Here is a 16,815-nt window from a genome sequence, read left to right on the forward strand (position 1 = left end):
TGATAAAAAGTTCATGATCTGGCCCCACATTCAAAAAGGTTGGACACCCCTGCTGTATACCATTTGTAAAAGAGCTCCGTCACTTTAAAAACAGTACCCAAGTACCAAGAAGCCTACCTCTTTGAAAGAGAGTTGGGCACTTAAATGATTTATGCTCCTTCAAAAAATTGGACATAAAAACCTAAGTCATTTAGACACTTTTGAAAAAAAACCTACCTGATCAAAACCTCAAGCCCTGATGGCACTCAAGCCCAAACAGGACAACATAAGGCAAGAACACACTTCTGAAAATGCTTCTAACTGGCTGGGCAAAAAGAGGCCACTGCACCCAGTTATTTCAAATGAACAATGGTATGGACTCAGTGGTACTTGTTGGCCCAGCCATAAATTGGGCTTACAGTAAATTAGTCCAAATATTATAATTAGATTCAAAACTGGGTCCACAGTTAAGGAGATACAGTAAAACTTGGATTTTTTGTACAGGGATAGTTCACATCATGCTTAACTTGCAACAGGTTACTGAATTAAGAAAGAGCTGTTCAGCTGTTTGCTGCAGCTTTTATTTCAAAGGACACCACTTCTGCAATCAGCTGATGTGTAGGTACCATCCCACATACCTCATCAGAGAATCAGCAGCCTTTGAAATCAAAGCCATGGCAACCAGCTGGTACATCTCCATGGTCCTGCACCACTGTTTACTGCAGGTATATATACCCCTGGCTAGCCTCTAAACCATCATGTTCACAGGGAAAAAAGAAACCTTATCCTGTGAAGACTCTGGGTTCTTCTGTTCTACATCCCACTTTTAATGAATGGAAATATAATATAGATCTCGAAAGTCCACTATTCTCCATAATGACTCACAATTTCACCAAAAGAAAGCTCTTCTTCTGTTTGATCGTCAGTCTGAGAATATGTGTGTGTGCACGCACATGCATGCAAAGAAAGAGAGAATGTAAGAGCAAATATTTGCATAACATGAATTTGGAAGACAAGTTTACATTGTCAAAATATTCCTATGTATATTTTGTGGAACATCTATGCTACAGCCCAGTTACATTACAACATGTTTTTTTTCTTGTCTGTGGACCTTTTATAACCATTTGGTCCTGGCATGGCGGAATAATAAAACTGATATTAAAAACTTTTGATCACAACTACCAGGTTAAAAAAACCCACTAATAGCCTCTTGAACCTCCCTATCTCTTTCCAAAAATTCATGGATTTTAAAAAAAATTAAAAAGGCCCCATAGGCCCATGCCTTATTTTTCACATAATAAACTAGGGAAGAACACCAGCATGGATAATTGTGTGTCTCTTACTACCACACTCTAGCACTGCAGAGTACACTGAAATTGAAGTACTGAGAAGATTCCCCCCAGTTCCTCTTTGGTTTATTCTGGACTCTCCAGAAAGTTTAAAAACGCTTGGGTTCATAACACTTCTCCTTAAATTATGAGATTCTGACACCTTGGTTCTACCTAGGTCTCATATAACTCTGGCCTCAGGCTTGTTCTGCCTTTTTTGTTGTTAAAGAGATTAAACATAAAATATGAAGTAACTTCATTTTAAACCCCTTTAAGCCTTTTATGCCTTAAGTAAAAATACCAGAAATAACCCAGTTTTCTTTTAAATATTTCATGTTTCGGAGCTCTCTTCTAAACATGAAAAATGTGTATAGAAGCTTGGGGCGTTGCTGTTATTTTTTTAATACATGTCACCTTTCAAAGCCCCATCAAGCTTGGTTAATTGGAAAGTGTGTCAAACCTGGGAAGCAGGCATTTATGGAGCATGCTATTCCATGCTCTTTCCAGGACTGTAAGGGTTTCTTGTTGCTGCGGCTGCACTGGCTAATTAAATGCTTTGAAAGTGCCGTAAGGATTAAATAAAATATTCACTGAAGATATTGAGCCAAATGCACCCCTGGAGCAAAACAATAACTGCAGCATCTAAGTCACGGCTGAGCCACTGCAAGCCACAGGCCACCCAGGCTGTACATCAGCAGATGTCCTGGCCTCACCCTTAGCTTCCTGGTCGTGGGCACCCATGGCACCATGGGCTGTGCTGCACTGCACTGCACTGCAGGATGTGAAAGCTGGAGGAGGGAGGGGAAGCATGTAGCAGTAGTGTAACTAGGGGTGGCAAGAAGGGCACTAGCACCAGGCTCTGACTAGCCCCCACCCCACAGAATCTGAGTCCTGGCAGCCCCATAGCGTTGTTCTTGCAGCAGCAGCTGCTGCACAGACACTGCGCTGCTGCTGGTTTAAGAACAAGAGCTGAGGCAGGCAGAGCACAAGGTGGTGGCAGCTGCATAGCTGGGGACTGTTTTGAGTAAGTCTCCTGCAGTGCGCACCACCCCACTCTCCCCACCCTGCTCTCCCACACAGCTTGCCCAGGGCACAAACCACACTTATTATGCCACTGGCCAGGAGACCCTGACTACTGCTGCAGCTGGAGTGATGGGGTGAGCAGCAGCCAGGTGGGAGGCCCAGGAGTCACAAATTAACCCTTCACAGATCATACATGGCTTGATGGCTACCACTTGGACAGCCCTGATCTAAGTTAATGGGACTTTACCCAGTTATACCAGGATTAAAACTGATCCACATCCTTTAAAACTCTCATGAGAGGAGACATTTTTGGTGTGAGGCAAATTTTCTAAAGGCTGGTACACAAGTTGTGCTGGCAAAATAGGTACCCAGTAAAACAATATTTAGAGAAAATGTGAAAACAACTGCAAGATTTAAAGGTGCTTAGCACATATGCAATTGTTGCAAGCTTACTTTCAAATGAACTTTAAATTCCTTAAAAACCCTCAGAGACTAGAGAAACAACTTGCAGTCACACAGAGGGCTAAATCAGCCAACTACTTTCATGGAACCTTACATAAATATGTCTACACCCTTTGAAGAGGCACTGGTTTCTGACAAGCACGTTCTTCAGTCCTAACCAAGATTTGCTCCAGTCTCATGCCCAAAGCACATTACAGCAAAAGTGAAAAAGCAGATCAGAGATTTCACGTATTCTGATGGAAAGCATGTCCCCTCACAATTCAGCCCAAGCGAGCAGCCTCTCTTCAAATTGCCTGACCTAGGAGCAATGCTGTTGCCAGCCAAAACTAAAGGGGCGTTTAAGAATTATAAAACACTTTGATATAGGTTAGTAAATATTAATTATTAAGTAAAACTAAAGCACAAGGAAGTACAACTTACCCCCCCAAAAAAATCACACAACAAAAAAGTATATGGGCAGCATCACAGAAGAATCCAAACGCCTCCCAAGCAACAACCTCTCCCTTCCCATCTGCTTCTCCAAAAGCCTTAAATACTTAGCATTTTTATTTTCATTTTCATTTTGGTATACGTGGGTGGGTGTGTTTATCATCTGAAAGGATTTAAGGAATTTACTAGGTGAAAGCCAGATCAAGGACATTTGTTTGCAATTCATTCCAAACACAGAGAGGTATTTTATCATCTAGTCATGAGCTCAAACAACCAAGTTCAGCCCCCTGCATAGGTATTCCTTATTGACTCATAGCATCAAAGTCACAGTGCCAAACAAAAGCAGCTAACATGGGAGATCATGGATAAAGAAAAGAGGTGCTCTCTCTGTTAGCAGCATGCAACATAAAGGAGAGGTCTGAATATAGAGAAAGAGACCTTGGATTGAACTCCATGTTAAATGCCTGCCTCTCAGGATGCCTCTCAGGCCCCCAACCTGACTTGTCTGGGCAGCCCTGGTGGGGCACCACCACCATGGAGGGAATAACCGGGACCCCCCACAGCTCACAGGTCACTTGGCCTGCCAGCAGCTCACCGTCCCCAGCTGCAAGAGAGGTAGGTAGGCGCCACCAAAAAAAAAAAAAAAGAATGGGCCCCTCGCTTTCAGCAGGTGGCTGCTGAAGGCAGAAGCACCAAGGGGCCCAATCCTTTTTGTCCGTGGAGCCTGCCCACCTCTCCCATGGCTGGAGGCTGAGCTGACTAATAGCTGCAATGTATCGTTGCAAACTAAGCTACATCCAGATGTAGTTTAATTTACAACAATGCAAACTCATTAAAAAACCCCAAAACTCCTACATATGTACAGCGTGACACCATTAAGCCACACAAAGTGACATTTTTGTCACGTGTACATGATAATGGTGTCACGTGTACAGGCAGTCCTTGGACTTACGACACAGCTGGTTCCTGAAAACCGTGTCTTAAGTTGAAATGCTGTAACTCGGAACCAATTTTCTCATAAGAAACAATGTTATAAAGGGGGGACTGGTTCCTGAACCAAGGCCCAATACCCTATTTTCACCAAAAACACCCCAGGATTTTTTACTTGATCGATTATAAATGAGTAATATAGCTACATCAAAGTATTTATATTGTAAATAGCAATCATATTGATTTGGAAGGAGTTCTTTGAGGTGACTTTGCTGGACTGTTTGAAAGGTTCTTGGTTGGACTTTTTGAAAGACTCTTGGCTGGAGTCTTCTCAGGAGTATTCGCTACAGGTTTTTCTGGAGTCTTGTCTGCTTTCTTAAAGTGTCCAAGGAAGTTTGGACAGATGTTCTCCAGGGAGATGAGCGACGGAGCAAACTTGTTTGCTGGCATGGCGTTGCATCAGATCAAGCGTTGTAAAGTTGAAACTGACATTATAAAGTTGAAAGAGGGTGTCAATTTATAAACGTTGCCAGTGCGAAATGTAACTCAAAACGTTGTAAGTCGAGGACTGCCTGTACAAGCTTCCTAAACTGATGGTCACTTGGCGTGACAATGTTGGTATGCTGCCTTGGAGATTACAACTTCAAGGGAAGTTAATGTTTATTTTCTTGAAATGGCTCTATGCCAGATTTTAGAAAGAAATCTCTTCATTTATCCTGTGGTAACATATTTACAGTCCAGAACTTAACTATTCCTCAGAATGGATAATGTTTAGATACCCTAGATGGTGCTTTTTCTTGAGCAATCTAAACAAAAATGATGTTTTTGTTCTGCTACCTTTAAAAGCTCCTTTTAAGGAATATTCCTAAATTTAAGAAACTAGGTAAAGCACCCAAGACCTAGTAGGTATTAAAAAAAGAAAAGAACCTTAGTAGGGGCATCTACACAAGACACTTATTATGGAATTGCCTAATTAGCTCTGTAGTAAAGTATCACCCTCTATATGTGCAGAGCTATTAGGTTGGAGTAAACTAATTAACTTTGCTGTAGGTTAATACTGCCCGATACAAGTACTATCCTATGGTGGAGTTATTTATTCTGCCATAATGCACAGGTAGTTGGTGACTGGGGCTGGCTGGGGCATGAAGATGCTACAGTGCAGGGGTTGCCTGCTGACTAGCCCTGCACTGTAGCAGCCTTGTGCCTTGGCCAGCCCCTTCACAGCACAATGAGCCAGGGTAGACAGCTCTGGGCTGGTAGGCTGACCCCCAGACCTCCTACCAGTTGGGGCTGTGCTACCCCAGCTCAACGTACTAGACCCAGGTGCACATGTAAACACTGAGCCCAGGAGCAGTAAACTCTGGCGCAAGCTGTGCCTGAGTTTATCGTGTTGCATGAATTTCATGTGCAAGATGCACCTCGTATGTTTTTTAAAAAGGCAGTATCTACTTTAAAAAAAATCCCATTTGAAAAAATATTCTTCACAATGCCTGAATGTACTTTATGAATCTGAACTGAAATTCTTAGTAATAGTCACTTATGAAATAACTTGACCCTAGGAGAACTTTCCATCTTACCTCATCAGTTACTGTTTTCTGCATCTATTAAAGCATCAAAATTTGTCTCTTACACATACATGATATAATATGCACTTGTCTAATCCTTCTTGAATCTGTCACTGTTGCAATATCTTCTGACAATCACTTCCAAAGTTAAATTGTGACTTTTTAAAAAGGGATTTCTTCTTAACAATCTTAAATTATTACCTTTTCTCTATTACCTCTTTATTACCTCTTCTGGATAATATGTTCAGATTCATTTTTGCTTATGATCCATTTAGATCAATTATACCAAACACATATTTGTAGATATTGTAAATGCAATACTCTTGTTTAGTAAAAACACCTAATATTTAGGGAAAAAAATAAAAAAAGATGTTAAAATAAATTTTAAACTTTAAATAAAACAATAAGCACATACACAGACCAAAGAAAGTTGAAATATTAAGTTTTACATATCACATGTGTAATATGTTTTACATTATTACATGTTACATATTCAACTCAGAGACTTATTTCTGAAAATCAAAATTCTGTTCCTTACATTTATTATAGCTTTAATGCTTAGGGAGGGGACAACTCAGAACAGGGCACTGCTGTACTATTTATTGTGATAAACATGGAATAAGCGACAAATTCTGTCCCAAATAGATTACCATCTAAAATAGAGAACATGGAACAAGAGCAGGGACGGGGATATAAATAGTCAAGCAGAATGAATGACAAGATGACCACAAATATCACGTTAGTTCCAGAATGTGGTGGTGGTGGTGTTCTTCGGCTTTCATTTTGTTACTGCTCGTGTAAGTCATGCCTGAGTAAAGAATGAAGACATTCTGTTCTAATTCTCCTTCCCCAATTTACTCTTCTCTATTCAGTGGCACTGTTAGGAACCATTACCATTAATGTTCCTCATTATAACAATCACATGGTCTAGTGACCCTTACAAAGAACTAGAAGCAAGGAAAATCTTGGTTTCTAATCTCAACTGAACCACTGATTCATTAAGCCATCTGTAGTCAGGTCATATCAAACCCTTCTGATTCAAGCAACTAAACTAGAAGCTAAACTGAGATCAAGACTTCGCTGATAGCCAGATGTTGCTTGTATTTAAATTGTGCTTTTCCAGGTACTTTACTAAACAAGACAGTCTTCCCAACAGTCAGTCCTGAAGTAAGTAATGTTTTATCACTCGATGCAATTAGATTGTTGAAAGTAATTCTTAGAGCTAGACTAAATCTGAGATAGGTACAATAATGCAATTCCACCTGTAATGCTTATCCCTAGAACCTTTTTCCATTGCAGATGTAGAGCTCTGAGAACACACTGAAACATACATCACATCACCTAAGTTTACTAAGTATGGATGGGTTAAAACAGAGGGTGCCTGAAGGGGATGAACTGGTAACAAGAAGTTTGTTTGTTTTTTTAAGCTGTTAAAAACATGAAGGATCAAAAGTGAGGCAAATAATTAACCCTTGGGGAAACTTTAAAGTAAATGGATAAATGATGGACAGAACCTCTAAACTAATATTGGGGAGCCATAGTTTAATCCTACCTTATCCCAAACAGAATGCCATTCTAAAAATATAAAGGCTTATCTCACTCTAATAAGACCAGGTGCTTATTTCTTTTTATTTTCATTCATGAGCAATGATGGGGCCAGATGAAGTCTTGCTGCTCATTCAGTTTCTGTGGTTTAATATTTGCCAAGTATTTAACTGCAACTCTTTGGCTTGTACCTAGGGTGCCTGGGATAACATCCAAGTACTAATTAGGTCCATGACTGCTTAACTTCCAAGATCAGACAATATTAGGTGCATTCAGGCAATCCCAGATACGACTATGTGTAATATGCAACATACTCATTTCTGAGGCACTATGAAATACTTAAACACAAGAAAATAAATGACTACATGAATAGAGCATTTGCCTTAACACAGAACAACCAAAAAGAGCATGTTCAACTGCCTTTTACTTACAGATTGACATTAAGCCTTTCTTGCAGTACCTTATCCCAAACAGAATACTATTCTAAAAATATAAAGACTCAACACAGAGCTCTCCATCCAAACTATTCCCCCTATCGCTGTCAATCAACTTAAAGTTCATTGGAAATACTGTTAAAGACAAGAGTTCCCCAGAAACGCTTTTCAGCTGCAACAAACCATCTCCTCTCTACACTTAAACCCTCTTTCCAATATGCCTTGCAACTTGCATCTTCTCTTTGAAATCCTTGTAAACTCAGTGTCAGGAAAGCATTTGTTTAGCAGTTCCACTACTAATCTTTGACATAGTCTGCTTCCCCCAATCTTTAATCCTTTGTACAAAATTGTGCAAGGGAAATTTTGTCACTGACGCCAATGAAAGTTGCTACTGTGTAAAGAACTGCTGGGCAGGGACCTAGTTTTCCAGTGAGTTTCTTTATAATGTCAGATAGTAACCTATGACCTATTGTCTTGCTTCAGAAGGACTCCCAGCTGCCTGGAATGAGGTTACTCAGGATGCGTATCCATCAGAGTGAAGAAACAGCCAGCAGAAAAGGGGGAATCCTTGTATCTCAGAAGTTTAGTGAATCACCAAAGGGAAGACCTTAAAATGGACATTACTATTACTAATACATTACTATTAACATTATTAAAAGGCTCATATTCTAATTATAAACGCCATGGTATATTTTTCAGTCTTAAATTGAAAAATCACTTGCATTATATACAATTTAAAACACTGTTTAGAACTTATACTTCAGGATTACAAATGTAGACAAAAATCATTAGCTGTTGTGAATCTGTGCCTAAAAACAGAGGACTAATTGCTTAAGAGTTAAGCAAGCCAGATTCTGCCTACCATTATGCCCATGTCAACCTACTGACTTCAAAAAAAGTTTGTGGGACTGCATGGACATAAGAGGACAATATTTAATTTCTCTCCTCGGCTGGCATAATGGAAATCCAGAGCTTAGAGGCAGATGTCAAGCCATGTCTGAAGAGTGTATTCATATCTCTATTTTGAAACATTTCTATTTGGGCAACACAAATGCAGGATGTCTGCAGTGCCAGAGTTTAGTCAGACACATTTTGGCATACTGCATAAAGATGGAAAAACTGTTTAGAATTTATCATGATTTTACAACAACCAGCTTAATACCCAAAAACACCGGTGCTGGAGCAAGTCCGATTTTAATATCCGGAATTTTACTTAGTAATCTTCAAACTAAAGCTCCCAAAAGAACACATTCCATACAAAAAAAATAACACTGTGGGATTTATCTAATAAAGCACAGTTTGGCACAAGGTATTACTGAGATACCTTTTATTTGTCAAATACCACAAGCAAGGTTCTGCCCTCTGTTACGCTTAGTCTTGCAGCCTCCGCAATGACTGCTGAGGGCAAAGTCTGGCAATGTATTTACTTACACAAGAGTGTAAATAGGTAGACAGAGATCAGGACTGTATCAGGAATAGAGGTTTTATGAATCATCATCTCCCACAGTCTTACTTAATTTCCCAGGAGATTTCCTGCTGTAAATTTTCCAAGAAATCTTCCAGTAACCAAAAATTAATTACTACTTTTTCACCTACTACCTTTCTACAACTTCTTAATAAGATGAAGTAATTTACTCCTCTGTGCAACTTGGTTGGGGAGTTGTTCATTAACTCTAATTTTGGCATTCCAGACAGATAAGATGACATAAAGGTTAACGTGCTCATGTCACACAATCGCTATTAAACAACTAATTCAGTTTGAGTTCAGTCCTCCATGTCTTATCTAGCAGTCTCCCACTCACTTTCATATGCAGAAGACTTGCAAAATCAAACCAGTTAATTGTTAAATATGCATGCACTGGTATTTACAATATGATGTAACTAGTCAATTCAGTACATGAAAGTTAACATAAAATTTTGTCCAGATCCAGCTTGTGGGTGACCATGACTAAAAGTTTTGGATGGTCAGAAAGAAACCACTAAAAACAAATGGTCTATTTTTAAAGCACAATATGCATTTAAAAAATAACCTAGGAGTAAAAAAAAATAACACTCTGCAATCCAAAAATAACCTCTCCAAAGAACTGCCTTGAAGCTTCCTGTAGATGTAGAGATCCAACAACCAAAAATAAATAGTAAAAAATCTGCATTTTTATAATTAACCATGAATGTGTTCAGCATCAACATCATTTGAAGCATTTTAGTATCCTTATTTCACATGCAGAGAAACTAAGGAAGAGGGCCCAGCGCTGATAGATGTTGAAGTCAAGGAACTCGAGCAAGTAAGTTCAAAACTCGGGCAAGTGATTTAAAAAAGTCAACAGAAAGTCTGGTAAAACTAAAAATACTCCCTCGGCTTCTCAAATTCCCTAGTCCTATGTCTTAATGAGGACACCATTCTTCATCCTCTGTGGCAGTGTCAAGTCCAACACCACCCCAAATGAACTATGGTCTATTTAAATGAAGAAGACACATTCCACACCAAAGACAGCAGAGTTTGAATGTAATATAAACACAGACAAGATAAGACAAAGGAAAATCGTGCATTTAAGGAAAGGCATGGAAATGTTATTTGGAAGAATACAACTGGGACTGTTGGAAGGAATTACTTCTAAGAAAACTTTTGCAAAAGGGTGAGGATTTAAAGAATGGTTCCAAGCAGAAAAGGCAGCATGAAAGAAAATGTGAAGATGGAAGTAAGAAACCAGAGTGTATTTTTTTTCAAAATAACTGCAACTATGGAGAAAGAAGGAGACAGAAAACTGTCAACTCCCTATAAAGACTTCACTCTCATTGAGGAAGGGAATCCTTGATGGTGACAAGGGAAGGGAACAGATGGTAATCATCACTTTCTGTCTAATGCTGCAACACCAAAAGGAGGTGCCAAAGTAAACATATAACAGGAACATTTCTCTCTACTATTTTAATTGCTGCTAACAGAACGGAAAAAGTGCTCATGTTATGCTATGATTTAAAGCCTGCATTTCTAAATGCCATATCTATAGCCATGACATTGGAGTAATTACCATGTAGGCAAGAAGTAAAAGAGACAGAACAGTGTTCCTCACTGACACAGACTTTGGCATGTCTGCGTAACACTGAACTTTTTAACAGAGAACAAGATTTTACATCAGTTTCATGGGGTTATGTTCCATAAAGCAAACTGAAAAAGCTAATAATCATAGAAACACAGGGCTGGAAATAAGCTCCAGGAGCATCTAATCCAACCCCCTGCAGAGATGCAGGAATCACTGTTCCTGAGCCATCCCAAGACTGATGCCAATTCAGCCTCCAGTAAAAGAGGTTCCACAACTTCCCTAGACAGCTAATTCCATTGCCCTACTGTCCTTACAGTTATGATTTTTTCCCTGAAACCTGATTTAAATCAGTTTGTCAGTTATTAAAACCCACTGCCACATATTCTGCCTTCTGTGGCGAGAACAATATTTCTCCATCTTCTTATGAAAGCCTTTCAACTACTGCTAAATCCCTCCTTAGTCTCATCTTCTCCCCACGTACCTAACTCCTTCAAACTTCCTCATACAGCTTGCTTTTCAATCATCTTTATTGCTTGCCTCTGGACCCACGCCGGTATCTCTGTGTCCTTCTTAAAATATGGTTCCAAAACTGGATGCAATATTCCAGCCAAGGTGTAATCAGCATCAAGTAAAGTGGTACCATCACCTAATGTTTTACATAATATTTTCCCATTAACGGCATCCAAATCCCCCATTCTGTATTTGTACATGTGTTTTAGTTTCCTACAAGTAGCACCTTTAAATTATCTCTTCTATGTCAAGTTCTTCAAGATCTACTTCAGTTTTAATGCTATCCTCCAAAGTGTTTGATACCCCTCCCAGTCTTGTGTCATCCCTAAATTTAACCAACATACTCTTCTCACTACATCCAAATCACTAATAAAAAAGTTAAGTAGTATTGGACTGAAAGCAGACCACTCTGGAACCCCACTTGATACCACCTGCCATTCTGACAGTGATCCATTAATAATTATTCTACACTTGCTGTTGTATGACCCATTACATATCCACCAACGGTAATTTCTCCAGTTTATTAGAACAGCATCTTGAACTGTATCAAAAGTCTTAGTAAAGTCTGGGTTTATTATGTCCATCATGGTTTCCTTCTCCACTAAACCAGTTATCCTGTCAAAGAAAGGAAATCAATTTGATTTGATTCTAAACAAATCCCTGTTGGCTGCTAGCAATCACAACCTCATCCTACAAATATTCAGAGATTAAATGTTTTATACTTTGCTCCAGTAACTTCCAAGTACTGAAGTCAGATCAACCTGCCTATAATTCCCTGGGTCCTCCTTTTATCTATCCCTTCTTAATATGAAAGGTGCATATCAGGGACTGGGAGAACATGTTCACCAGGGCTCCCCAGGTGAGTACTAGGACTAACGGTCATAAATTGATGGAAGACCGCTTTAGATTAGACATAAGGAAAAACTTCTTTACTCGAGTGTCCAGGGTCTGGAATAGACCCCCCGCCCTCTCCCCAAAATGGTACAATCACCTATTCTGGATATCTTCAAAAAACTTCTGGATACTCACCTTGCTGGGGTCATCTGACTCCAGCAGTCTTTCCTGCCCAAGCACGGGGGGGGGCTGGAACTGATGATCTTGAGAGGTCCCTTCCAGCCCCTAACATCTATGAATCTATGAACATCTATGAATCTATGAGCCCTCCTCCAGTCCTCTGAGAACTTAGCTGTTACTCATGACTTGCAGATATTATTAGCGGTGGCTCTGAGATGTCTTCACCTAGTTCCTTCAGAATCCAAAGGTGAATTCCATCAAGCCATGCTGACTTTAATTTGTTCAAGGTACTCAAAAGTTCTCTGATGCACTCTTTACTTACCAGGATTTGCATGCTTTCCCCTACTTTATTTATATTAATTTTGCTAGTTGTCTGGTCAGTTTGTCACCATCCCCATAGGACCTAGCTTGAAGCCCTCCTCATCCGGTCAGCTAGACAACATTCAAATATATGTTTCCCTGTCTTCATCAGAGGGAACCCATCTCTGCACAGCAATTATTTTTACAGAAAATCAACCCACTTTTAAAGAAGCCAAAGCCTTTGGCTGCCTTCTCCACAATACGAAGGCCACTGCCTGGGCCTTTAACAGGGAAAATTGATGAGAACATCGTCTGCATACTAAGCCCCCTTATCCTCCTGCCCAAAGCCTTATAGTCTCTTTTGATCTTATCAGTCACTCCTGGAATTATCATCAATACCCATGTGTATGGGTAGGAAGGGGTCCAAGGAGCAGATAAGGTTTGGAAATTTCTGCATCATGTCCTGAATTCAGGCTCTGTGCATGCCGCACATTTCATGGGATTCCAGGTCCAGATGACAAACAGATGCTTCCATCCCCAGCAGGACTGAGTCCCCAGTTGTTGCTGCCACTCTCCTCCTGGTGGGTGTAACAGTCACAGAACTTCCATCTATAGGGCAGTGTGACCTCTGCTGTCTAGCCTATACTTCTGATCTTTTTTCTCTAATGATTAATGAGATGTTGTGGGCACATACCTGTGCTGACAGCCTGAAAGTAATGGCTTACTTTTGTCTTTGCCTGATGTATTCTGATCCTTCTATGGAAGTCACATATTGTCAAGCATCTTTCCTGTTCTTCAGTCTCTACTGCACAGTCCTCTGAGATTCTTAAGTATGCCCTAACTGCAATAGCAGTTCATGACTTTCATCTAGGAGGCCTCTGAATATACTTGTGTCTCTAGTCCCTGAACATCTTCTAGCATAGCCACTAGTTTCCATGTTGGACAGACAGTCTCCTCTGCCCACAGGAAAGAAAACAAACATGGCATATCTCAAACATATCACAACAACTGACCTACATCACTATATCCATTATTTGTTTCCTAACTGCTCCTGGAAACCTCAGAGCACATATATTCCTGCCCTTTCAGAAGTTCCCAGATAAACTAATTCTGTTTCCCTCCTGTGTGTTTTCATTTAAATTTCTTTAAAACAAAATTCAAAATCACGTCTGCTGCAGATTAAAATAAAACTGAGGGAAAGGTTACTTGTAGTTATGAGAAACAGCAAAAGGAAGCAGTTACATTGAGATAATGTTAGTTTATGCCAGTTGGTACTGACTGATTAGTTCTAATTGACTTCCCAATGCAGGAACTTGTTCACAGAAAGGAAGTCCGGCCTAAGACACTTGCATGTTTTACAACTTTTTTTGTCTTTTGTACCACTAACTTCAGATCCAGATTTGAACTACCTTGCAATTTACCACAGGTGTTTAGGCCTGTGATTAGGCCATCTCTAGATTTCATACAATTTTATGGAAGGAAGAAACACAGCAGACAGAGAAAAACTAAACATACTAGCAGCAAGCGTTCACCAAGCTCCTTGCTGCTATCAAGATTTCGCCTCTAGCATGGACAAGGCCTTACAGAAGCAGGGAAGCATGTTTTTAGATTAAATGTAGAAAGCAGCATTTTGGTAAAAGTTTTTTGGTTTTGGGTTCTTTTTTTGTAAATAGTCCATGCACATATATTAAGGTGCCTTTAATTAAAATAAGGTTTTCAGTGAATATTAATTCAGAAATTATTCACTTCAAGTATTCAGATGGGAAAAATCATCTTCAATATTAATTGTGAACAGGCCAAAGCTGTTCTGGGAAAGGCAAGGGGCTTTCTTTTCCAAGTGACTTTTCTTTAGGGACTCCTACAGTAATTGGAACATTCTTGGCCTCATTCTGAATCTGCGCATTAAAGGAATATCACACACGGAAGTCTAGAAAAACAGCAGCTCTCCAAGACTCAGACTGTCGTGCCTCTGCTGCAAGGATAAGGTTCCACTGCTGGCCTGCCTGCCTGTGGAATTTTAATGTTTCATTTGTAGTGCAAGAAATCCCTAGTGAAATGTGTTGCTTCCACTAACTCACACCCCTTTGCTACCTCACGATCTAGAAGCTGCAATTTACTGAACACTACTGAATAATGCTGCCCCTTATTTAATAATACTGCTAGTCCTGAAGCGAGATTTTCCAAGAACTGCAGCTTTTAATCATTAAGTATCTTAACTCCTCTTAAAAGTATATCTTTACTCACTGTAATTAACTATGTCAAAAAGACCACGTGTTTTACTGTGGAGTTGTAACTTGTTTCAAGGTGCTCCCCATATTAAGGTTTTGTGATTATAAACCTAGGGCTTTGCCAAAGTGTTGAGTTTATATATGTTTAATAAAGATGAAAAAAATATACTCTAACCAACAGTATAAAAGGGCTGCCTTGTAATTAATAGTACTAGAGTTTTTGAATGATGTGTTACATATTATAAAAGCCCTATAAAACACAATAAATGTTCTGAAACATGTTTGGTACACGTAAAGCTGATGCTGGATTTTGGCATATTGGTGGACAGCTTTTCTACTTATAACACCATGACTATTTATGATATTTAAAGCGAATCTTTACTTCGACACCTTGTCTGCCACCACCATTAAGAAATAAATGAAATTCAAAATAAATAGATCTTTTTAAAGATTTACAGCTTAAGCAAGCTGCAGCATACAAATTTATAAGGGGGAAATACGGCAGTAGACATGCATGGGAACAGGCAGGAACATATATTTCCCCGGTGATAAACAGCAGTGGAACATATTTCTGCCTGGGATCCTGGAGGCCTCCCAGGGGTACAGTGGCAGTGATCCAGATGTGCGGAGCCAAGCCAGCAGCCAGTGTGGCTCTAGCCAGCGAGACTCTGGTTTTGGGTGGCAAAGCTGCAGCCACATGCACTGCCCCATTGTTATTTGCTGTGGGGGGGTTTTTAGATACCAGGAGTTCCTGATATCTAATTTTGCCTCTGCACTGCAAATATGAAGCATGGAGAACCCTTCCATGTGTGCTGCATGCATTTTGTGGCGCCTCAAAAGCCTCTGAGGTGCTGTAAAGTGAACATGTATGCTAGTCTGGACACACCTTATAAGCCTAACATTGGAGCTCATCTAAATAGCATACTATATATGCCATAATATAGTAGCTCTGACAAAATTTTCATCCGTGTCCTTGTACAATTCAGCCACAGTTGACTTTCAAATGCAAAAATAGTGCCCAGGTATTTTACTTCCACTGACTTCCTGTCAAGATTAGACTTCTATATTGCAGACGGAAGTGACAATTTTCACCTGATCTGGCCACAAAAAGCAACTTATAGCCACAGGTGACACACTGGGGGGGGGCACATGCCTTCCCTGAGATTGGCTGCCTCCAGCTTTTGTGAGCAGTTGCCACCCGACCTTGCTGTCGACGCAGTTGCCTGCGGCTGCAGGTGGTCCTTGCTTGCTGCCGCCAACAGCATATAAGGCTCCCAGCCTGCCCTCTTTTCAGAATGGGGGGGGAGGAGCAGAGGGAGTTCAGTTTGGGCATTTTTTCAGCCCCCCCAGAGGGTGGGGTGGGTGTATTGCAGCCTCCCAACGTGGGGTGGGGGCTCCAATTCACCCACCCCACCCTTCAGCAACAGCTGGGGAGCCCCAAGGATGAGCTCCCTCCACTGCCTTTCCCCACTCCCATTCTGAAAATAGGAGCACTGGCAGAGAGCCCTGGCCATTGCTGTGGGAACCTGGCTGCAGGATCCCAGCCTGTAGCTTGATTCCGCTCGCCCTGGAACCAACAAGGAACTTCTGTTTGGCCTGGGGTAAGGCTGTAACTCAGAATGCTTTGGAAAAATCATTCTGAGTTACAGCTGGGAGCTGTACTTCTCTTTGCACCCCTAACTACCATTTGTGCCTTTGAAAGTCTCCTACTTCATCTACTCTGGTCAGGAAAACTTGGTTCAAGGAGTGAGGTATGATTCCACATAGAGAGTCATATGGCTCCATTAACTGAGTCTACTTTTACAGCTAAACAGAACAATTTCATAACGTGGCCTGTTTAGAATGATCTTGTCTTACAGGCTCATCTGCAATATCAGGTCTGCTTTCTTACATCAGACAGAGCCACAGATGAAAACACAGAAGAAAAAATGGTTTATTTCACTACCACCACACAACAGTTCAACAATGTGCTCAATTAGGATTATGTTTCAATTCCTTGCCAAGTGGCAGAGTCAAAATTCAAGTTGAAT

At 40.4% G+C, this 16,815-nt stretch overlaps 1 protein-coding gene across 3 annotated transcripts in view; it reads right to left on the reverse strand.

The window, feature by feature from the left end:
- EPHX1 (epoxide hydrolase 1) overlaps positions 1-16,815 on the reverse strand; it is a 72,873-nt gene that overhangs the window by 20,539 nt on the left and 35,519 nt on the right. Inside the window, exon 1 of one of the 3 annotated variants that reach the window (XM_019483116.2) lies at positions 3,213-3,289. The exons of the other annotated variants lie outside the window; for them this stretch is intronic. The gene's annotated coding sequence lies outside the window, so the exon portion shown is untranslated. Of the gene's footprint in view, positions 1-3,212; positions 3,290-16,815 lie in introns of those variants that run through there. 3 annotated transcript variants of the gene reach the window in all.

Source organism: Alligator mississippiensis, chromosome 1 (genome assembly GCF_030867095.1).
Source record: "Alligator mississippiensis isolate rAllMis1 chromosome 1, rAllMis1, whole genome shotgun sequence".
Lineage (NCBI taxonomy): Eukaryota > Metazoa > Chordata > Crocodylia > Alligatoridae > Alligator > Alligator mississippiensis.